At 39.3% G+C, this 25,340-nt stretch overlaps 2 long non-coding RNA genes and 1 pseudogene across 9 annotated transcripts in view; 1 reads left to right on the top strand and 2 right to left on the bottom strand.

Annotated features, from left to right (window-relative positions):
- LOC110074485 (uncharacterized) overlaps window positions 1-25,340 on the bottom strand; it is a 134,277-nt gene that overhangs the window by 25,907 nt on the left and 83,030 nt on the right. For 2 of the 8 annotated variants that reach the window (XR_013544549.1, XR_012086534.2), the window contains exons 3-5: window positions 17,292-17,339; window positions 5,608-5,687; window positions 4,383-4,484 (exon numbers count right to left, since the gene is read on the bottom strand). This is a non-coding gene — a long non-coding RNA (uncharacterized LOC110074485). Of the gene's footprint in view, window positions 1-4,382; window positions 4,485-5,603; window positions 5,688-17,291; window positions 17,340-25,340 lie in introns of all 8 variants that reach the window. The other 6 variants (XR_013544546.1, XR_013544548.1, XR_013544547.1 and 3 more) reach the window with 6 other exon arrangements.
- LOC140707214 (U5 spliceosomal RNA) lies at window positions 12,625-12,674 on the top strand (annotated as a pseudogene).
- Window positions 15,026-17,285, bottom strand: LOC144588828 (uncharacterized). The gene is made up of 2 exons (XR_013544550.1): window positions 16,925-17,285; window positions 15,026-15,461 (listed from the first exon to the last, which is right to left on the bottom strand). It is a non-coding gene; the product is annotated as an uncharacterized LOC144588828 (long non-coding RNA).

Here is a 25,340-nt window from a genome sequence, read left to right as displayed (position 1 = left end):
AGATCTGGAAGGCAGACTGAAACATGAATGGGTTCAAACCTCTTCCTGTTTCTCAAATATAGTACACATAAATCCATAAAGCATGCCTAGAATTGCTGTTAGACTGAACACTTTGGAGTGTCTAGAGCAGTGGTTCCCAATTTTGGGGTACCCAACTGTTCCTGGACTGCAACTCCCAGCCACCACACCCAGTGTCAAAGGCTTCTTGGACTTTTAGTCCAACAACACTTGAATTATCCAAGGTGGGGGAACCACTGGTCTAGAGCAGGGGTCTCCAAACCTTGGCCCACTGGCCACATCCGGCCCGCCTTGCCGTTTTATCTGACCTGTTCCCTTTAACCAGTGTGCGCGTGTTCAGTTCTGACTCAACAATGCTTAACAGCAACAAATATCAGTAAAGTCATAAGCTTCTGTAAACAAAGAGGCCCTTGTACAATTCTGGGGGTTTCTAGGCATGCTAGCTTGGTACATGTGCACACAACTCTGAGAATCATGTCAGGAAAGGAAGCAAAACTTCTGACTTTGCTAAAGTTTCACAACACGTTTTTGGCCAATGTACTGCATGTAACACCTAACAGTAGTCTTCCAGAGTTTCATATAGGAAATTTTTTTCCAAGGGATTATAAGAATTTACCTAGGAATTACAAGAATTGAACCTGGAACTGCCCTCATGCAAAATATGCTTTTTCATTGGATGATGAAACGGCATCTGATGCGGAAACATATCAGAATTACCCACCCAAGTATGGACAGGTTAGAAGGAGGCAATGCTTAAGCACCGCATTCAGAGATACTATATATGGCCCTATCTATCAATTGCTGCTTTGTTTAGTTTAAAATAAGAAGAATTTCTTGAAGCAATTGCCATATGGCATACAATTTAGAAATCATTTGCCTACATAGAACCTGTCATTACTTCCCCTTTCTTGGTTTGTTTGTTTGTTTTTTGGTAGCTGAGTTTGGCATGGGCTTGGCTGAAACAATATATTTTTTAAATAAGTAGAATAATGAGTCTATTTTGCATTCTGATTATGGAGCCTGGAGATTCCCCTGCTGCTGTACTCCCCTAGAAGCTCATAAATGGAGCCACCATGAGACACTGCAAAGGTCTGCTAAGAATGAAGGGAACTGTAGTTGTCACTGTTTTTATCCCATAGGCCATGTCTGTCCATGGGAAACATGTTCCTGACCTCTTCGGATGTCAAGAATCAAGTGAACCGCATTTCCTATGGTTCCTATTGGTCTTTGGCCACATGTAAAATTAAATGGAAATTGCAGTCAAGATGCTGCAGGTTAAGTGTCATCAAGGAAAGGGAACAGCTAGCTTTGGCAGTTTTAACTGGGAAGGAAAATTTACTTATGTCCAGCTGAACCAGAACTTTGGGAAGTCTGAATTTGATCTAACACAGACTTAGTAAATACTGAGATACTGCAATTTATGTTTGAACTCTGTACTCCAAATTAAGCCTTTGAGCCATCACTACTCATTTTCTTGTAACTCTTTATTCTCTCTCTCACACACACAGTCACTGCTTCTTGCAACTGTCAAAATAATATGGCCATGCAGTATTGCTGTTTCGAGCAATCGGCTGGAGGTGTGATGGTGAGGCCTGACTGGCTATGTGCAGCCAGTGATTCAAAGGCAAAGTCTCATGCTTTGCTAGCATCAAATGGAATCCTTTATGGTTCTGTGAGGTTCCTTGCATAGTGTGTCTGCAAGCTATGTGTTCGGAAATACTATTTGGCAGAGTTTGGGCTATGAAATACTCTTTCCCTTGACAAAAATAAATAAATTGTGATCTCCTTTTCTACTGTAACATTTTGCTGAGGGAAATTATAGCCCTTGATTGCCAACAGATGTATTATTGACAAAGTAGAACAAGGGGGGGGGGAATGGGAAAGCCTCAAGGTGAAAAACCAGTCTGTAGAAAGATGTCAAAGCTGTCTCTCACCTGTCCATCTAAACCTTTCTTAGCATCTCTTTGTCTTGAGAAATAAAGCTAACTTCTTTGAGCTGGGCATAATGCCATTCTAACAGATGGCTAGATGTGAAGGCAGCCAAGAGTCTATGCCTGTATTTGTAGCCAGCGTGAAGAAGAGAACATCTTAACATGACAGTTAGTAGGAAAAAGGAAGTGCAATGGATGGAAAGATCTTGAATTTTATTTAACGAAAAACTTTAACCCTGAAAAAGCAGTTTTCCATATGCACGTCATAGATTTAAGGCACGGTCTTGCCTTGCTCCTTATAGGAATGAATTTGGCTCGAATTTAAACTGAGGTTGTGATCTTCCGCCGGCGGCAAGGAGGGCAAGGAGGAGGGGAAGCTGCCGGCGGCAGCGGAGGAGGAGGAGGGGAAGCGGCTGCGGTGGGCAAGCGGGCAGCTGGCTCAGCAGCGGGGGCAGCGGGCAGCCCGGCAGCGGGCTCTGGCTGCTCAGGAATGGCCGGCTCTGCTTCCTTCCCTCCATCCAGACCGACTGCCTGCCTGCCTGCCCACCTGCCTTCCTCCCTGGCTGGCGTGGCCCCCACGTCACTCACTCAACAGCAGCGGCGGCTCTTTCCTGGCCCAACTGAAGTGCACCTGGTGTATAAGATGACCCCTCCCCCCACTTGGAGGCATGTTTTTTGGGCCAAAAAAAGTCATCTTATACACCGGAAAATAAGGTACATTAACCCATTAAACTACAATGATCTTAAGAATGCAGAAATTGGCACTGTGTTCTTCTGTAAGTTTATCAGACCACAAGTAGAGAATAATCACAAGTTTATCTTCAGTTATAGATGGGTGAAAACTTTGCTTATTTTTTTTTATTTTTTTCTTTACGAACTTTCCAAAATTTTATAATGTCATTAATAAATGCATTTGAAATAACTTGAGGTTTTTTTTAAAAAAAAATGAAAACAATTATGGGAGAAAGGAAAACTGACAGTCCTGCCCATCCATCAACAGAGCTATGAACGTCTAACTGTTATGAGTCTAGGCTTGAAAGCCTACTTATTCAACTGAGTTTGTGATGCTGAAATGGCTACTCAAAATCCTCTATATTTATGAGAAGAGAAATAGGTGTGTGTGACAATTTCACCAAACTTTTCCAAGGGAAGGGGAAATTCTCTAACAACATCTCAGAGATGGAGCTCACCATTAGTTGTTGCAGCATGGCTTTATTCTCCCCCTGCCAAATGGCAAACACTTTGTTTTGGTTCGGTTTTGCACTCCCTCTGCAAGTGGCAACAACAGTAACCCTGTTAAGCACCCTGGTTACCATTTTCTTTCCTTTACAATACACTGTCTAGTGTCCTCCTAATGTACTGTGGTAATGGTATCAGGAAGCTGCTATAAAAAATGGTGAGGAAATTTTGGAAATAATTCTGGTGAGTGGCTTTCTCCTTTTAGGGGAAGAGGATGGAAAAAATGTTCCTCAGGGGGGAAAAAATACTGAGAGAAATTTTGACTCAAGACTTTGTGGACATTCTTTAGGTTTCACACTTTCCCTGACCTTCCATAAAGGTATATTTTAGAAGGTCAATAAGACACATTTTGTCTTATAATACAGGTCATTTCCTGTAAACACTGGAGCCAGTATGATGAAGATCAGTGTTGTGCCCAGCTCCAGGAAAAAGGTGGAGCTAGTGCTGTGCCAACTTGCCCTCCTACTTTCCTGAAGGTTTATTTCCCCATGAAAGAGGCTTCTATTTTGTCTCCCTTATTCTCAAGGCTACATTGTTAAGGTTATTTTCTTTGCATTACATATTTCATTATCCCTCTGCTGGTCCTCTGGTTGCTCACACTTACTGACTGAAAAGTCTAATAGAAGGAGTTACATTATGACATCTTTCCATGGGCTTTAAATGTGCTGTGGGGAGCTGAGGAGGTGTTGCCACCTGCCCCATAGATGACTGTACAGTGACAGATAAGACATGCACACAAATTTTCTGCCACCTAATAAATAAACATAAGAATATTTCCAAAACTTCTCTTCCTTTCCCCTGCCCCGGAGGAAATATCTTTTCTTTCTAAATGATTTGAGAACTGTCAAATTCTCTTGGGATAGATTTTCTGCACAGCACTAGCAGAAACTGGTTTGCCACCTCTTAATTTCTGATGTACCTCTTATCTTTTCAGGTAAGCAGGGCAACATATTTAACAAGCTGCTTTAATAAGTGCATGCGGCTGATGCAGTTGGATCAAATCTTACTTGGCTTATTTTCAATAAGAACATGCCAACCTCTGCAGCTTTATTCATACACAGGATGGTAAGAACGTGAGCTATTAAAAATAAAAATGGAAGAAAGTGAAACTAACAAATTCATTGACACCAACGTTTAGACCAATCATGGCCAAAATAAAACCAAATAATACTTGTGCAGACAAAGCAATCGTACATGTGCTTGCCTTGTTTCCTGAAATCCTTGTCACATCCTATCACACGTGTGTCTTCAGAATCCATTGTATGATCCGGGAAAGACTGGGCACATTGTAGATGTCTGAAAAAACAAACAAACCCAAATACCTTGTATTGTATGACTGCCCTAATTTGACTGTATAGGTCAACAGAGCCCTGGCCATTATGTCCAGCTGTACTTCATGTTAGTGCAGATTGGTTCAGATCCTATGACCTCTTCACGTATTAATGTGTGGCATCACTATCCCACAAAGCAATTTTGTTACTCCTGTTCAAACTCATTTTATCTGCCATTGAAATCTTTGGCCTAAATCCTACATAATACTGTGCTAATGGACTGAAAACCTCTGTTGGTGCAGATGCACTGGATTCTCTAATCAAACAGCTGAAGTCACATTTTGTACCGCATATATAGCTTATTTGATAGAAGGTAAGTACATGGCAAGTCACTGCCTTAGGTTCCTTTTAAGAAGAAAGGCTAGATAAAAATATATATAAGTCTCAATGCTAAACTTATGGGTAGTCCTTCATTTTCCTCTTAATGTCCATCATATGATTTACCTCAGGAGAAACCCTCTCCTCCATTCTCTTTAAATCACTATATTATTATTTCTTCAGTATAGCTGTTTTTTTCTCCTTTTCTTAATATATAGCCCAAAACACGTTGTATGGGTAGACTCATTCTGTATGAGGAAAAGAAATATAATGTCTCCTGTTCAAATAGCTGCTTTAATAGGAAGTGAAAGGAATGGGCATTGATACCTACAGTATAATTAAGAAAATAAATCAGCTTTCTCAAAATATTTTTAAATGAGATACACAAATTAAAGATTAGATTGATAGTGATGCAGAAAGAGAATTCTCTAGTTGATTATCCTGAATTTAAATAAAATAAAATAAACCATACTGCACTATTGTTGTGGTCACTCATTTCCAATATTGATAGCCTAAAACTGTAGCTATGTTAAGAACTGTCAAAGACTTTATATTGTCAATCGAGAACCCTGGTGCTCGGTTCCACATGTTGTCTAACAGAATGGCAAGATAAACTGCACTGGAGAGTAGATAAACGAAAAAACATGCCAAGCCACAATAAAATCCATATACTGCAAGCAAGGAAGCAAAACAAGCAAGCCAACAATCTGATTTACAAAACTTTTTGGATTTCAATAGCATGCAGGGTAGTGATAGAAATCCTCACTTGCCTCGTCCCTGCACAGAAGGACAAAAACGCACAAATTATTCTCCTTGCCCTGTGATAGGGTGAGCCATTTGACAGCACTCTCTACAAGAGAATGAGAGCGAGAGCAATAGTTTGAGCAAATCCAGAAAAACTGAGCAAATAACAGATATCACATAAATCATGCAAATCATACAAATGACAGAAACAATTGTGTCTGCTGCTTTCTTTCATGAACTTTGAAGAATTAGGAACCTTGGATAGATTGTTTGCCTCTTTTTAAACAACTAGTTGTTCTTTGCTTGCGATGTGTGTGTGTTTTGTCACTCAGAGGCAAAGGGATATTAGGCTTGCACATAAACACCCTTGCACAAATTATGGAGAACATGATTCTTTTTACATCTATGATCCAGAGTCATTTCTGCTATGGTGATGGAGAATGTCATCTCTTTCAGGTGACAATCTAGGAGAGGAAGGATGGTGACAGCAGGAATTTACATATCTAGATATTGTAGCTGGAGTTTTTTTTTAAGTACCGGCACTCACCAAAGGGAGCACCAATTGAATACAGCTTCCAGCAGCAAAATGCTTTTGGTTTCCACTGACAGCACCCAAGCAACTGTTCTAGTCAAAAACCTGATTTCTTTCTATTTTCCTTGGAAGAGAGTATGAGAGAACTAAAAAAACAGAATGTATTATTGTGGATGTGCTCACAGAAGACGTTAGAGCCTGTAGAATGGATTAACACAGATCTGTTCTTCCTATTACTTCAAAGTTTCTGGCACATCATCCTGTCAAACCTTATTTATAGACAGCCTGTTTCAGAATAATAATGATTGGAATTTCATTCACTTAACATATAGCTTAAAAATGTACAATGCTCAAATCTTTTCTTGCAGATGTGACTTCCATGTGTATCTGTTATACAGGATATCCAGAATTCAATGAGTGTGACATTCATGTGAATGCCACACAACCCAGATGATTTTTCACAACTATCCAAGCACAAGATATATTTTTCCTGTTATCTTGTGTTCTGGACATATCCTGGTGAATTTTGACAACATTAAAGACATTTTCTTTTCTTTTTTAAAAAAGCAAACTCTTCAAACCTGGATTGGTCCACAGAATTTCAGCATTTTTGGTTGTTCTTATACAGCTTCTGGTTTTTGACACAAAGCCCCCTCCCCATCCTAAACAGTCCAAGGGAGGAATGTTGCAAAATTGCCTCTGACTATCCAAGGGTGTTTTTTGTTTGTTTGTTTGTTTTGGTGAAAAATATAAAATAGAAATATATTCGAAGAGGGTAGAGGTATTGGGGTCCTAGGGGACTGACTTTGTGTCCCCCTCCCCACAAAAAATGATGGGCTAGAATTAACATATGATTGCCACAGTGAATGGTTTGGGACCTCCTAAATACTAGCTCTCCTAGGAAGCTAAGGAAGGGTGGCCATGGAGACTGGCAGGATGGAACTCTTTTGAGATCCCATGTAAGTCAGGCTGAATGTTTGTACATACAGTAAAGCAGGATGCTACAATTGCTGTTGTTTTTATCAGCCACGCTATCACCACTACCAAACAAGTGAGATGAAAAGATATGTCCCAAGACAAAACAAAGGAGGGTGATAGGCCTCTGAGAAGATGGACTGAAAGCCCTCTTTTGCCCAAGGACCCTGGTTAAATATACAGGGGTGGTACAACTTAGATGAACTAGTAAACAGGCAGAAGATTTGGTTTATATTTCTTTCTGGAATGTATTGTGTATACAATAACCAAGCACTTCACATGCTTATAGGAGTTGCCTTATATCACGTCAGATCCCTGATCCATCTAGATCAATACTATCTACTAACACAACTTTTTAGGCTATCAGACAGGAATATTTTCTAGCCATACCACAACAGGGACTGAAGCTTGGACCACTACATACCACTGAGCTCTGGCTATTCCCTATCAGACACCTTCTCTATCTGCCTCAGTATTTTCTACCCTGACTGGCAGCAGCTCTGTATGGTCTCAGGCAGAGGTATTTTCCATTGCCCACAACCTCATCCACCATACTAGAGAGAATTGGGACTGAACTTGGGATCCTCAGCATTGAAAGCAGTTGTGCTACTGAACTAGGTCTTTCCTCAGTCTGTCAAACTGTGAAGGTTTCCTCAATCTGACAGAGTGCAAATGCTTTGATTCATGTGAAATTGCTTGTGGCTTGAATATAAGAAATGGATTTTAAAGGAATGCCTGCAATGCACAGTTCACGAAGTGTGCAAAGGCATACTGTTTAAAGAGGTCCATTTAGCAAGTGGAATCTTGCAGTGGTGTACATGCAAACACTGATGTTATAAAGCAAGGAGAACAATTTCTCCAAGCATCCCTTGATGAGAAATCTGGGGAAGCATGACCTGGAAAATCTGATGATAAAAGGGCTGATCCAAGGCAGGTATTACTGGTCACCTCACAAGGACCATAGTCATGTGGCAATAGGGGCACTGTCACTGTCCTGAGGCTCCTGGTCTTGCTGGTTCTCTTCCTTCTTGCTGTCGCAACTTCTTTATTTGCCTTTTCCAAGTATGTAACCAATGACAAGAATGAGAAGATGGAGTGGCGTCATCCATTTACCATGCGCTCTCCCTCTAGGGAAGGAAATTTTGCAGATTCAAAGCTGAAGGCTATGGCAAGTGACAAGAACGTTGTCCTTTGGAAACAGGAAGGCTCACTGTCAAGCATCTTGCCTGGATCCACTAAAATCTGGAGCCAACACTGGATGGTACCAAGTTGCTACATGAATATTGATAATTTACTACAGCAGTGCCTCGACTTACAACCATAATCCGTTCCAGAGGATGGACGTAACTCGAAATGGTCATTAAGTCGAAGCACCATTTCCCACTGAAATGCACTGGAACACAATTATTCCATTCCAGAAGAAGAAAATATCCCCCCAAAATAAAATAAAAATAAAACACTGCAAGACCCATAGGAACCTGCTGGAGCTGCAACAAAAACAACAACAACAAAAACCCAGGGAGCAAGCCTCGAAGGCACTGGGGCTTAAATAAATAAATAAAAAACCAAAAATAAACCAGGGAGCAAGCCCTGAAGGTGCTGGGGCTTTTAAAAAGAAAAAAATAACCACAGAGCAAGCCCCAAAGGCGCTGGGGTTGCAAAAAAATAAAAATAAACCATGGAGGAAGCCAGGAAGGCGCTGCGGCTGCAAAAAATAATCACCAAAAAACAAAACAACAACACAGCACAGAAACATAACCACCCCAGCCCAAACCCACCCTGCAAAACCCACTCAAGCAGTTTTTAAAAAGCAGAAAGCAGCACCTTACCTTACCAGGCAGTCCGAAGCCTCCCTGCAAACACACACACTCTCACTCAGAAGCCGAAACCAGGCAGTTCCAAACCTTCTCCGATTGCACACTCTCTAACTGCTGGGGCAAAAGAGCTACAAAGGAGCAGCCTCTTTGCCACCAACGGTTAGCAATTTAAATTCCTTTCCTTTTCCCCCTGCCTTTTTCTGGTTGTAACTTGAAGCTCCGGCTGCAAGTCGAAACAAAATTTTGCGGCCGGAGCTGGTTGTAACTTGAAATGGTCATAATTTGGGACGTTCATAAGTCAAGGCAACACTGTACAGTGGTGCCTCGCTTAACGGGCACCTCGTATAGCGACGAATCCGCATAGCAATCCCTTTTCCGGGATCGCTATTGCGGAGGCATCGCGTCGGCCTCTATGGCCGAAACTCGCATAGCGAAGATCGGTAAGCATTTCGCTTACCGACCTTCACTTTGCGACCCACGGATCAGCTGTTCGGCAGGTCCAAAATGGCTGCCGGAACAGTCGAAATGGCCAGGCGCAGCGTTTTTGCGCCCTCCCCTCGCTTACCAAGGGCGCAAAAATGCTGCGCCTGGCCATTTTGGCTGTTCCGGCGGCCATTTTGGACCCGCCGAACAGCTGATCCGCGGTGTTGGTATGGCAAAAACTTCGCTGAACGGTAAGTTTAGGGCTGATTTGGAACGCATTAAACAATGGCTTTTTTCTTACTGCTTAACAAAGTTTTCACATAGCGAAGGTTAATCCAGAATGGATTAACCTCGCTATGCGAGGCACCACTGTACTTGGAAAATCGTATGTGTACATCCTCTGGCATTCATGAAATAGGCAAAACTTTCTGCACAGGCTTTCTAAAGACAGCTATTTCAAATGTTCTGATAGATTCCCATGGTACTAAAAACACTCTATCTTCAAGTTCATAAAATGATTAATCCCATGCATACTGATTCAATTAGTTATAGTCTCCAGCATCAATATTACAGTGAAAGTAGCATTTCAGTTAATGTCTAACAGCTCTCTCTGGGGTAATTCCTTTGTTTACTTTGGGGCCCTGTTTTACAAGAAGCTAGCTACTTCCAGTTATTACCCAGTTATGTGTGAGGCATTTGATTGTTTTCCATTATTTTTTTCCCTCACAGGTATGCATAAATGCTTATCTGAGAAATATAGTTCTACAAAATACAACATTTGAATGACACCTTTCAGTTCAATGTTTTAATGGTCTTTGAGGCAGGGTCATGCCTTTTTTTGCTTTTACTTTCTCTGTGTTTTTACCTAAAGTATAATCAATGATTCTGTATGACTAGACATGCAAATATATAGAGGCCTTAAAAACTAATTAAAAATTTTAGTATCTTAATGTCCATATCCTTGTGTATTTCTCATCTTAGTCCCCATTTAAACTTCTCCTCACAGTTGTATCTTCCCCTCTTTTAAGCATAACAAACATACTATGCTTGGATATATCCTAATAATAATCTTGTGAGATACAGGAATATTGGAAACTGTTTCATAAGAATCATGGAAATTATATTTCTGACATTAAACACTTATCTAAAAAAGGCACTCTGCAGTTAAATTGATATAAAACATGTAATGTATAATGCCTGCAAGGCTTCATTTCAGATATTATGTAACATATACAATCTAATGTGCAAGTTTTTATTCCCTTTTCATGCCATAAAGCTCAGAAGCCATACATACACTGAAATGTACATGGCAGAAAGCAACAGGTGCCATCACCTTCCTTATGCATATTTGTGGGTTACTTTGCAATGTGACAGTGCATATTTGTTAACACATGTTGAGTAGATCCACACTTCTGTTTACTTAGATTAGATCCACTGAAGTCAGTAAGATTTCAGTTAGTCATTGGTCAAATTTCTATTGAGTTTTCAATGCTAACAAAAGGCAACCAGCATAAATCTTGTTAGGTAATTACATATTAAGAAGCTATAGTAGGCATGTGCATCAAGTCACACAACTGGGTGCACAACAGCAATTTGCCTATGCTAACTTCTGAACTTGCACCAATTTGCCGACAAGATTTTCAGAAATATATTATGCCACATGGTATGACTACTAGGATTCTGGCCATTATGTTTTCTTTCCTGTTTAGAAAATATATATGAGGATTGATGTCACTGCAACTTTACAACTGTAAGGTAGGTGAGGCTGACTAGGGGTGAGGAAAGGAAAACAGAGGCCGAGGACAACCAGTGAGTTAAGTGGGGAATATCAGATTTCTAGATACCAGCTGACTTTGAATCTAGAAAGGCTTCAACTTTTTTTAAAAAAGTGAAAGCTGTAATGTGTAGGAAATAGAATTCTACAGCCAGCACTACATCCCATAGCTTTCAGTACTTATCCTGAATTGCAGCATGCACATAACCTTGATATGTTGGGAAATGGCTCTGAATTTACAAGTCAAAATTAACATCAGTGTCTCTGCACTAGAGAGAAATGGGAAGAAAGACCAGTTACTGTTACATTTGACACCATTATTATTGTTTTTAAAGTGACTCATATTAAAACAAATGTCAGGCTTTGGGTAAGATATATGTTGGCCTTTTTCATGGAAGTTATGGGATACCCAAGTTTACTTAATAAATATTTTTATTGTATTTTTCTACTTTTCTGTCCATTGCAACCAGAGTGATTTATTACAATATGTTCCGTTCATTTCACCTTATACTCTCTAACATAATATTAATCTAATCTATTCTACTTAAATTGATGTAGATTTCATCCAGGCATAAAAAGGTTCCCATTTATTATTATCCAGTCTATCATTTAGTGTATCTGTCAAAATATCCATTTCTGTTAGTTCCAAAATCTTCTCAATAAATTCCTTCTTTGTTAGCACCTTTGTAGTCTTCCACTTACTGGCATATAAAATTCTAACTGCAGTTATCAGGTGTAAGGTCAAGTAAGTCTTTGTTTTTTTTTCGAGTGTAGCTGGTAAAATATTCAATAAGAAAATTTCTGGTGTCAAAGCAATTTTAACCCCTAAACTTTCCTCTATCATTTCATGAATCATTTCCCAAAAGTCCTTGGCCCTACTGCACTACCACCACATATGACAGAAACTTCCTTACTTTTCAAATTTCCAACACTTATTAGAAACATTTTATACATTTTTGTTAATTTCTCTGGTGTTACATACCATCTGTAAAACATTTTGTATATATTTTCTTTTAGATTTATAGATTTAGTCATTTTAATGTTTCCTTCCCAAATTTGTGACCAGGCACTTGGCTCTATATTATGACCTATATTTTGACCCCATTTTACCATGCAATCCTTCACAATTTCATCTTCCATTTTTTGCTCCATTAAAGTATGATATAAACCTTTAATCAATTTTTCCTCTGAGTCCAGCAACCCCTTATCCAAAGGTATTTTGTCTTTCTGAAACCCTGTAGTTTTATCTTTTGCATATTTTGATTTCAACAAGTTTATCAACCACCAATCTAAGATAAAACCTTGTTCTGCCAGTTCATCTACTGTATGTTCTTTAGATTAAAATCACTCTCTAATATCTCAGCATATCTCCTGTTTGTCCCTTGAAATGCTCTTGCCAGATCAGATAACGTTTCTAATGGAGCTGCCCATAATGGTATCTTTCTATAATGTTGTCCCTTAACTATCTTCAAAACCCATAACTGAGCTCTCCTGATCAAATGTAAATTAATACTCTGGTTTCTCTTCAGATCGCATAAATCTTTCACCTTTTACTAAAGATTTCCATGGGGATACCCAAGTTTAATCCCATTAGGCCCATAAAAAATAAAAACCAAAAGGGAAAAATCTGGCCTCAATGAGATGCTCAAGATTAGTTTACAACTCAAGTCTGTCTAGAAATCTAAGGAATTAAAAAATGGCATGGAATAGGGGAAGAGAAGAACAAAGGAGGCATTTAAAATCAGCTTCTGTAGCATCATGGAAAAACAGCTGAAACACCATCAGATTATTTTTATTTGTAAAATCTCTTTTCATGGGCATATTGAACCAATAGGCAATTGCTTTAATAGTGAGCTGTCTTCATTTTGGCTTTTGACACAAATCTCCATGAACATCTTGGTCTCCACTTTCAGTAATGGTATCAGGCACTGTCCCACAGAAGCCATGATTCCAAGAACAAGCACAGAATGCATTTTTGATTGTTATAAGACTAAACATGTTATCTGTGAGCTGAGAGTGGGCATGAGGGGAGCATAAATAGAAAACAGAGTTTTTTTGAAAAATGCTCACCAAGAAGTTGGGACAGATGTTTTGAGGAATGGCTCCTAACATTCTCACCTTGGAGAAGGAGTTGTCATGAGATCAGTCTTGCTATAAACAGATCAAAGGTGCATCTCTTCCAGCATTCTATTTCTACCTGAAGCTAGATGGGTGTTCCATTGGGTGTTCCATTGCACCTGGCACTTAAAATTACACCACTCTAATTCTATTCTACTTGACATTACTTTAGCCTACTACTACATGCTGATACAGTGGTGCCCCACATGACGATGATAATACGTTCCGTTAAAATCGCTGTACAGCAAAATCGTCATCACGCGAAAATAAAAGCCCCATTGGAATGCATTGAAAACTGGTTAATGCGTTCCAATGGGGGAAATACCTGCTCATCCAGGGTGGCCATTTTGTGATCCCTGTCTTGCCGAAATAGGTCCGGAAAACAGTGGGGAGCCATTTTTTGATCAGCTGTGTTAAATCATTGTCCAGTGAAAAAATGGTTCCTGAAGCAGGGACCAAATCAACGTAAAGCGAAAAAAACCCATAGGAACCATTGTTTTGGTTACAGCGATCACAAAAAAGGCATTGTCAAGCAACTTCATAGTTTAACGGGGTAAACGTCTAGCGGGGCACCATTGAACACTTCTTATCTTTTCTGAATCTGTTGAATTGTTTTTGAAACCATTTGAGTAATCAAACATCTTTTCAAAAAGTTAGTTCAATATTGTCTGAGGGGGTACCTCTTTTTGTTGGTGCACAACATATTGCCAATCTTAGTTTTACAAGTTCTACAATTATGAAGGACAGAGGGAAAATCCTTCTTTCACTGCATTGGCCATAAACCTTTGGATTTCAGCAGCATCTCCCTGTTAGGCATCAGTTTCTCCCTGGTACTAATCAAATCTCCCCTCCACTGCAAGACTGAAGACCCTCCAGCACCATATCACACAGAAGGGTGAAGCTACAAATTTTTGGGTTTTCCAGATTCATTTTCTCTAACTGCTAATTGATTTGCCCTTGTTGACTGTTTGCAAATACAGTAAAATTAACTAAAAATCTGAATGAAAATGCATATGCATTTTTGTGCGTTTTCCTAATTTAGTTTACACTTCTGTGCACATTTCTAAACATTTTTCGACCCACTCTTCCTAGCATACACACTTTCTTCAAGTGTTGTTCCCCTAATGCAGTGGTTCTTAACCTGGGGTTTTCAGGGGGGCAATGGAACGAAAAGGGGAGACACAGGGGCATAGGAACAGAAGGGGGGGCGATATGGAGGCAATGGAGCAAGCCAAACATGAGAAGGCGGCTGCAGCCACAGTGCTGGCAGTGGATCCAGCAGCTGGTGCTGGCAGCAGATCTGGTGCTGCCGCTGCACCGCCACCGCCGCGGGAGGACGGCGATGATAAATTCCTCAATGGCTCAATGGGGTGATTCTTTCAAAAAAGTTAAGAACCGCGGCCCTAACGTACTGCATTTTGGTTTAGAATTATGAACAGGATCACAAAAATTCAAAGACATTTTGATTCACTATGCAGCTGCATTCTGATTTGCTTACATGACTGGCTGGTCCGAACTCAATAATGCTGTTTTGTTGTTGTTGTTGTTGTTGTTGCTTTAATAGACAAGACTAATTTGTCCTTTTTAATTTACCTTTCAACCCTCCCCCACAAAGCCTACCATAAGCATTCTGAGACTGAGAAACTAGAACTACCAAGAGAATTCTAAATATGCTGAAACATAGATTTATACAAAAGCAACACCTTACATGCTGCCCTATTTTCTTTTTCATGCTTGTTTCAAACACCGTATTTTACTTTTTCACCAATACACTACACCAAGATGCTGGTGTTAAAATATTTTGCTGGGATATTAAAACAAGGTTGAGGTTCAAAGAACTACTCTGGGCACAGTATCTGCCCAGGCATAGCCAGTGAAATTTCTGTATCTGTTGCTTTGAACAAAGGACCCTCTGAGGCATCATGAAATGCTGTTGAACATTCCCTTAGCCTCAAAGTGGTTTCTATGTGGCATGAGATATTGCTGCTTGAGAAACAAAAGTCCAAAGCTCCCTTAGAGATGCAGCTTTGAGGTTTTTTGTATTTTTCTGGATTGGGTGGGGGGAGAATCCACTTGAAATATATTGTTTTTTTTCTTCTAGTTACTGACATGAGGCAAAGCAAGCATCTGCCAACAAGTAAGCTGTGCCCGGATAGATTTCAACCTTCTTTTAACCTCAAGAAAAACTTGGAGCACACTGCTTTAGATTGGCATCATTTCTTGAAGGGTAACAAACCTAACCTCCTTCTTCTTTCTCCAAACCTTTATTGGCATAAATACAGCTGGGATTACTAACAATAAACACAACGGGTTATAATTTGGAAGTTAATTTAAGAATCTCAAGCAGAAAAATAGCGACAGCTTCAGTGATACGGGAGGAAGAATCATTCAGAAAAATCTCAGGGGTGTTCGGCAGGGAAGATAACCAGGGTTCTAGTAGTGCCTTACGAATGGAAAAATGAACTGAGCAGAAAAACAATATATGGTCAAGTGTATCCGGAACCAAATGGCAGAACAGGCATAATCGATCCTCTTTAGGAATATTTGCAAATCGACCGGTATGGTTCGCTGAGGGAAAAATGTTAAATCGGGCTAACATAAATGCTCTTCTTAACCTGGGGTTGATAAGTGAGGAAAAATAATTTGGATGATAACCAAGTGAAGGGAAAAGACCAAAAGAAAGCGGGGAACAGGTAGGATTCAGTTTGGCTGCAAGAACCTCAAACTCATGCTGCCAGAGTTTAGATTTAATAAGAGCATGGGCCTGTTGAATTCCTAAATCATTTAGGGATTCTAGATTCAAATCAAGGGATTGAAGTTTAATCTCAATCAACTTCAGCCACTTGGAAAGGAAATTGTCTCTGAGTAGATCGTATAGTAAGGAATTGGGCTTAGAGTTTAAATGTAAACGAAGCCAATATTTAAATGTGGTGGACCAAGCAAGGGTAGAAGGGAGATGGGTACCCAATTCCAAAACTAAAGTTGAAAGACGAATCATGTTGGGGACTCCTAAGATTTTCCTGAAGAAGGCGGCTGCCAAAGTGTCAACATCGTGATCTATGGCCTCAATCCAAATAGGAGCTCCATATAGTAAGTGGGAAAGCAATTTAGTCCGAAAAATAAGCAACGCTGCAGGCACAAATTGATTGCCAGATGAGTAGTGAAATTTTGAGATGGCATTAAGATGGAGGCTAGAGGAAGATAGAACCAATTTTTTGTGGGGACGCCAACTGAGTTTATGATGCAGAGTGATACCTAGATATTTAAAGGATAAAACCTGCTGAAAGGTTTGTGCTCCGATTGTCCAGGGAGATAGTGATACAGAGTTGGAAAAGTTAATTATTTTAGTCTTGTCAGCATTTATAACCAGGTCGTTAGCTGAACAAAAAGTTTGAAATTTGGATAGGGTACGACGGAGACCAGCTTTTGTTAGAGATAATAGGACTGCGTCGTCCGCGTACAAAAGCACAGAAATTGGGGAACCATTAAGAGAGGGTGCAGCATTAGTAGAAGCAGAAAGAGAGGAAGGCAGGTCCGCTAAAAATAAATTAAAAAGTAGTGGGGCTAAGACACATCCCTGCCGAACACCTTTGTCAACTAATAATTTGTCAGAGAGCTCATAGGAATTTGGCAGCCGAATCTGACATATATTGGAGGAGTGGAGACGCCTAAGCAAAAAAAGCAGTCGGGGTTCAAAACCTAACCTTCACAAGACGAATGGGAAAAAGCAAAATGTAGTTGAGTAGCCTCCAGTGACTATCCATTGTGTCTTCCTTTCAATCATTCATTTGTGAAGAATCTTAGCAGTTGTTGTTCAGCAGCCCTCCTCTGTTACAGCTTATTGGAACATAAGGATGCATAAGGATACCATGTGTAGCAGCTTAAAGACTTAAAAAAAATACCGTGGAACAAGTTTGCAGAAGTAAGAACATATGTTATCAAATGCATGAAGATGTCAGTACTGAATGACCTAAGAATAAGGGGGTATTCTAGCATACTGAAAATGAAATATAAGGGAGCACAATATCCTAGAAATAGAAAGAACACACATGAATCAGCTGATGGACTTACCCAATCACTGGGCAGCACAGGCTTCTATATGTTGATAGCAGATCTGATCTGAAAAGTAAATAATATATTTTACTCAAGGTTGTGATTCATGTGGGACAGAGTGAAATGTGAAAATTGTATTTTAATTAGGTGCTGCAGGCCCCTGCTTGGAATGGGTGTCAAGAGAAAGAAGTCTATCCCAGTTGAATCAATTAAGTTAGTACCCTGTTTCCCTGAAAATAAGACAGGGTCTCATTTTTGCTCCAAAAATGCATTAGGGCTTATTTTCAAGGGAAGTTTTATTTTTTCACGTACGACAATCTATATTTATTCAAATACAGTCATGTCATCTTCATCTGGTTGCTGCAGAATGGTGGAAGGCAGGGTTTTACTTAACTGGGGCTTATTTTGGGGGTAGGGCTTAAATTACGAACATTCTGCAAAATCATATTAGGGCTTATTTTCAGGTTAGGTCTTATTTTAGGGGAAACAGTACTTACTGTAACATTCTATAGCACTACAGTAATGAAGTAAGCTTCTATAATGCTAATGCAATGACAAATCTAATTGGCTAAATCATGTCCTGACAACATTACATTTGCTACATAATCTCTAACTGTCAGGGAAGCTGTAATGTTAGTGACTAAAATCCTACCAAGATGGTAGGAGAAATTGCAGACTTTTTCACAAGTCCGCAATGTGGATTTGTGACAAAGTATGAAAATATGCTTTACCTTATTCATCTCTGCTGTAATTACAGATAACATTCAATGGAGTTAAAGGCAAAAACAAGCTGGATAACAGTCTTTCTGACAAGCTTGAAGCTTTGATTGTTGGCAGAAACACAACCCTGGGGCCAAAGTCAGAGTTAAGTAACCTTTCATAGACGTCGGCATAAAAAACTCTACCTCCCTGGAAAAAGCATTTATGGGCATTAAAAAGGCTTGCTGCATGCTTTTGAGGGTTTGGAATGCATCCTTTAGCCCACAAAGTTAGTGGCAAGAAAAAAAGCAAAGAGTTTGACCTGAGTTGTAAGTAGTTCTGGGAGGAAGTTGTCAGATTCAGAGAAGGGCGGTAGAGCATGCAAGCGGGAAATCTCCCTCCTGCTACTGAAGATGACATTCCCTCCAGTGGGAATGTGACACACACCTGCCATACTATCCTTTACATTGTGAGGATGACGTTAACCTTACATTTAAAAGTTCAGCTTTTCAGAATTATTTACAGAGTATTTCCTGTTACTGAAATTAATGTTGAATTAGATGGGAAATGCATCTCATGTTGTTGCACATACAGGAACTGTCTGCAAAATATCAGATTCAACTCTTTCTATCATAACTGGCCTATAGTGTATCATTTGTACAGTTCATTTTGGTAGGAGATTAAAAAGCTGCATTTTTGTCCTATGGAAAACAAAACAAAAGACTAAAGCTACATAAAAAGACAGTTACGTTATCCATGGGTTTCATTTAATTCCAGATACATTCTCAATGGCAATATTCATTGTTCCATTTCAGTCATGTTTACATATTTTTAAATATTTTATACCACATTTGACACAATTATATACAATCAAATAACAAACACTTAAAATAGATATCCTTGCAAATGAATAAGTGAAGGTTCTTACAGTAGTCTTTTAAAAACTTGATGCTATAATGTGTAAAATAAAAAAAACATGATTATGTAAATCCTGCTAAAGTCAATTGTGATGTAGCACCATTGATACAAGTTACAGAAGCTAACTAGCACTAAGTTTCAGTACTTTCAAAAGGAATTATGTTGGTTTGGAGATAAAATATTAAGCTGTAACTTCTAAAAACATGATGAATTGGTGAGAATGACCTGTTCTCATGCTTAGTTTATTTTAAAGATTTGCCCAGCAGCAAAACTAACATTGGGACTAAGAGTGCACACCTGTTTGTCTTTTGAAACTGTTTTGGTTCATATCATATTCTGAGACTATATGATATGTGATATATTTTTCCTGAAATGTTATTGCCTTTTGTTAATGAATAGTAACTTGAAATGCAATATTGAAAGGCTATTACACTTCCTTTACTGTCTTCAAAATGAGCAGATATTAAGATTTTTGTGATATGCAGATATATTTAAATTTAATCAGCTGGTTGAAATGCAGGTGATTAACCAACTAACAATTCTTAATCAGGCAAGACTAATGGCAATATGTAATTGGTGCATTTGAACTGCTCTGTCAAACAGCACCAGTAATTGAATCTTCTGAAATTAAAAAAGAGAGAGCTGTCATTCTAAGCAGCTGCTATACTGTGTGGGGTATTTCTGTGTCCTGTTGCTTTTAGATACCATGACTGTATTCTTTTTCAGAAGTTGCCTTCCTCAAACATAACATCTGGACGACATCAGAGTGATCTGCTCATGTGAGCAATGTAACATCAGAGTAACATACTGGTATAAAAATTACATTGCTTCCATGAGCAGGAACTTTGCAAATTCCTTTCCATGGTAGGGAGCTTCTTGTGGTCTTCTGTGAATATATTCTTCAACATCACACTCCACATATGAGTAGTGTTCCCTAGGAGTACTTACCTGAATGAATAGGCTGGCTTTGAGAGTATAAGAGCTCAGTTTGCATATTTGCACAATGACCCTTTCTATGAGAAAATGCTTTCTCACAAACATTCACTACCATTAGTTGTGCTGCTTTGATGGCTTTACAAAGGGGTCAGGGGAAAAAATCACAGAGAACAGATTTATTAATGGGTACCATTCATCATGTTTTGCAGTGGACAAATCAGTCTACTTAAAGTCAGGTCACATGTTCATTCTCAAGTCTGTTACATCTTATTTCTATTGTGATTTTATTTTTAATGCATAATTTTAAAGCATATTTTTGACAAATTAGCATTTTAGCCATAAGTGCACAATGTATATGCATTTTTTCTTTTCTTTTCTTTTTCTTTTTTTTTACAGTTTTTTGAGCCAAGAGCTATATTACAACCTTGGAAAGGTATGGATACTGAAAAATAATTCTGTTCCAATATGCAGTGGAATACAAGAAGCTGGGTCGATGGGCATAAACATTTGGACTGAGCAAAGTTCCCAAGCTTTGGTAGCATATGAAGGATATTTGGCAGAGCGAAAGATTCAGGGAACTTCAATAAAAAGAGTGACATTGATAATTGTTCCTATAGAGTTCCTTCTGGCAGAGCAGACAGGAGGAAGAGAGCAGTATTGTTTTAATGGCCAGCTTGTAAGTTTCTGAGAGGCATCTACCACGTTAAGAAGCAGAAAAATTAGTGCCTCCGACATCCAAACAAAAGCCCTGAAATCCACACACTTGGTACTCCCCATGCAAGCACAGACTGATGTATTTATATAGGGTATATATGGATAGAGATGATGTCTGTTTACATAATGATAATTGCTTGAAAAAGAATGTTAGAGCTTCTGACTTAGGACTTGGGCACAGCATTATCTGAAATGACTAAATATTGGTGCATGGAGCCCATACTGCAGGCAGGCTGCTTTACATTTTCTTGAGAGTTCTTAAGTTTACCGTGGTGTGGAGGGAATTTCTCCCTAATTTGACATAGCGATCCACCGCATACAAACGGCTTGCTGTGCAGAGACAGCCACCACAGGGGGTAATTTAAAGTGGCCTCCAGGTGGAGGCTGCTTTCATGAGCTCTGGCCCTAAGCCTTGCAATTCAGTGTAGAATAAAAGAACACAGTGGGAAGCTGGGCTGGTACGTCAGTCAAAAGAAAGACTTTGGCTGTGCTTTAGGGAACAAATGAATATTGTAGTGGAAATCCACACATCTGTATATCTTCAAATGAGACATTCTGGGGGAACACATTTCCCCAGAAATAGTACGTCCATTGATTTCAGGGTTATCCCATTTTGAAATCTGAATCTGATTTTATTTTCCCAATATGTGGGTGAACACTTCGTCCTTTCATAAATTTGAACAACATGAGATGTTTACTCTTGTTCCGAGATGGCATGATGGTATCGTAGTCACACTTTTTGGGCACATATGTAAAAATGGACCATGTCTTAATATTATAAAAAAATAAATATGGCCGTGGGTGTGGTGATGGTGACAATATGCAATGTGATGCATTCTTGCAATGGCTCCAATTACCTATCCGCAAATGTAGTATCTTTCTTCCAATATATTTTTTGTAGTTGCAGTCCTACATAGTCAAGTAAACCTCATTTAACTCACTGGGACTTCTTTCTGACTAAGCAAATGTAAGATGAACTATAAGTCACGACTATAAGTCACCTATTTGTACGGCAGTTAGACAAATATCTGCCCTAAATTCATTCTGCTTCACAAGAAAATCAGTATACCTTCCTTCTTTGTACTGAATTCACTATCAGGTTTTGGCCATCAGAGTATGAGAGTTTTTGTTTAACTGTCTCCTTCTTGAATTCTGGACCGCTGCACCACCATGTTAAATCTGAAGATTACTAAAATTAAGAGACTTAGCCAATTGATGTTATTTTATTAATTAATTTATTAAATTTATACCCCTCCCATCTAGACCGAAATCTACTCTGGGCGGCTAACAATAATAGATAAAATAAAAATAATATAATAAAAAATAAATTTAAAGAAATTTAAAAGAAGAATAGATTTTTTTAAAAACAATGCAACATTTTACAAAAATGTGTGTAGTGCAAGGAGGAGTAAGGTGATCACTCATTCAGAACTATTCCTTTTTTCCATGGATGAAAATAGCTAATATTTATACAGTATCTCTTAAGTTACACAAATGGTTTCTAACAAAACCAGGGGGGAAATCCAGTCACCTTCCTGATTTAGCACAGGAACAACAGCTGCTACTTACACAGTAAGTTTTCCAGATGTCAGTCTGCTATGTGGAATAGCTGTATAATTTCAGGAAGGAAGGGATATAATTACATTATCAGATGATGTTGTCAAACACTCCACATTTCACTGCACTGATGTGGACACAGCTGCAATGCATGTCAGTAGTCCAGCCTTTATACGTGTTGAACTGGAAGCCTCTCAGGTAACTGACTGGAGTTTTGGGAGCACTGTAGACCAATATGTGGAAGGCACTCAGTGAGCTACCACAGGTTAGCTACCACAGATTCTACATTGGGCCAGATTCTTTCTATACTTGTGAAAATTGTGTGCCTCTTATTCTATAAGGGTGCACTTGTTTCAATCATTCCTATATTATGGGGAAAAAACAACAACCACGACAACTATCTGTTTTTGAGTCTCCTATCACTATGTGTGAGGGCAGACCTAGAAATGATACTAAATGAGTAACCACTATAATTGTAAGCAAATGATTCTATGTTGCTTCTCTGCCCTTGCCAAAGTTTTGACACAAGATTATGGAAATGTAAGATGATCTACTTTTAGTCCATTTCACTTTTATGACTTTTAACCAAACAATTCTATATTATTTCTCCAATAATCTATGCTATTTATTCTCCCCAGCAATGTATACATTTCAATTGCATATTATAAACATATTTTATCATGAGACAGCTAAATATTTGAAAAACATACTTAACTGTGCATTGTAATATGTTAGTCCACCACAACTTGGAAAGAACTACAAAATTTCTGGGATATCTAAGTTCCATTAGTTCAAGAGGTATGCATTAGGTAATCTAGCACATGAATTCACAAAGATAAAAGGTCATAAATATCCCTGAAGATGAAAAGAAATTGCATTTTGGACTAATACACATAAACTGGGAGGGGGGGTGGGGAGAGACTTAATTGCTCAGTAGTAAAAGACATATAGTGATGTAGAACAAAGGCCTTCCAGATGCTCTTATACTGCAACTTCCAGCATCTCTTGCCATTGACTATGTTAGCTAAAGCTGATGAGATCTGCAGACCAATATCTGGAGGGATACAGATCACCTATTCTTTGGGCACAAGGCAGGAAAGGCCACTGAATGATATCCTAGACATGTGGTTCACAGCCTTTGGTCCCCAGATGTTCTTGGACTAAAAGTCCCAGAAGCCTTCTTCACTAGCTGTGCTGGCCAGGATTTCTGGGAGTTGTAGTCTAAGTACATCTGGGGAGTCAAGTTTGGGAACCACTGTCCTAAACCATACATGCTTTGTGATCAGACCAGGGGTAACCCCTGAAATTTAGGGTGAAGACTACCTTCTAGTATACAAGCCACCTCTGTTATAGACAAGCACTACTAATCAGATAAAACAATACTAGGTTATATAATCCTTCATGGATTGCTGCCTTGTTGTGGCAAAGGGACTTGGGTAATTCAGAGAAACTATGGGCTTTGCTGTGCAGGGACACCCACGACAGACAGGTCATAGTGGAGAGTTCTGACTAAACGTGATCCACCTGGAGTAGGAACTGGCAAGCCACTCCAGTACTTTTGCCAAGAAAACTCCATGGACAGAAATAAAAGGCTAAAAGATATGATGCTAGAAGATGAGACCCTCAGGTTGGAAGGCATCCAACATGCTACTGAGGAAGAGCAGAGGACAAGGACAAGTACCTCCAGAGCTAATGAAGTGGTTGGGCCAAAGCCGAAAGGACACTCAGCTATGGACACGCCTGGAAGTGAAAGGAAAGCCCGATGCTGCAAGGAAAAATACTGCATAGGAACCTGGAATGTAAGATCTATGAACCTTGGGAAGCTGGATGTGGTCAAACAGGAGATGGCAAGAATAAACATTGACATCCGGGACGTCAGTGAACTAAAATGGATGGGAATGGGCAAATTCAATTCAGACGATTACCGTTTCTACTACTGTAGGCAAGAATCTCATAGAAGAAATGGAGTAGCCCTCATAGTCAACAAAAGAGTGGGAAAAGCTGTACTGGGATACAATCTCAAAAATGATAGAATGATTTCAATACAAATCCAAGACAGACCTTTCAACATCACAGTAATCCAAGTTTATGCACCTACCACCGATGCTGAAGAGGCTTAAACTGACCAATTCTATGAAGATTTACAACACGTTCTAAAACTGACACCAAAGAAAGATGTTCTTCTCATTATAGAGGACGGGAATGCTAAAGTAGGGAGTCAAGAGATAAAAGGAACAACAGGGAAGTTTGGCCTTGCAGTTCAAAATGAAGCAGCGCAATGGCAAATAGAATTTTTTCAAGAGAACAAGCTGGTCATCACAAACACTCTTTTCCAACAACACAAGAGACAATTCTAAACATGAACATCACCAGATGGGCAATACCGAAATTAGATTTATTATATTCTCTGCAGCCAAAGATGGAGAAGCTCTATATAGTCAGCAAAAACAAGACCTGGAGCTTATTGTGGCTCTCATCATCAGCTTCTCATAGCAAAATTCAAGCTTAAACTGAAGAAAGTAAGAAAAATCACTGGGCTAGTCAGGAGTAATCTAAACCAAATCCCTTATGAATACATAGTGGAAATGAAGAACAGATTTAAGGAACTCGATTTGGTGGACAGAGTGCCTGAAGAACTATGGATGGAGGCCCGTAATATTGTACAGGAGGCAGCAACAAAAACCATCCCAAAGAAAAGGAAATGCAAGAAAGCAAAGTGGCTGTCCAATGAGGGCTTACAAATAGCAGAGAAGAGAAGGGAAACAAAATGCAAGGGAGATAGGGACAGTTACGGAAAATTGAATGCTGCCTTCCAAAGAATAGCAAGGAGAGACAAAGGGCAGTCTTAAATGAACAATGCAAAAAAATAGAGGAAAATAACAGAAAGGGAAAAACCAGAGATCTGTTCAAGAAAATTGGAGGTATTAAAGGAACCTTTTGTGCAAAGATGGATATGATAAAGCACAAAAATGGTAGGGACCTAACAGAAGCAGAAGACATCATGAAGAGGTGGCAAGAATACACAGAGGAATTATACCAGAAAGATCTGGATGTCCTGCACACACCCAGATATTGTGGTTGCTGACCTTGAGCCAGACATCCTGGAGGGTGAAGTCAAGTGGGCCTTAGAAAGCATGGCTAACAAAAAAGCCAGTGGAGGTGATGGCATACCAGTAGAACTATTTAAAATCTTAAATTATGACGCTATTAACGTGCTACACTCAATATGCCAGCAAAAAGTCA

This window comes from Pogona vitticeps, chromosome 4, assembly GCF_051106095.1.
Source record: "Pogona vitticeps strain Pit_001003342236 chromosome 4, PviZW2.1, whole genome shotgun sequence".
Classification (NCBI taxonomy): domain Eukaryota; kingdom Metazoa; phylum Chordata; class Lepidosauria; order Squamata; family Agamidae; genus Pogona; species Pogona vitticeps.
Note: the sequence above shows the minus strand (reverse complement) of the source record. Positions and strands in the feature narration are given on the sequence as shown.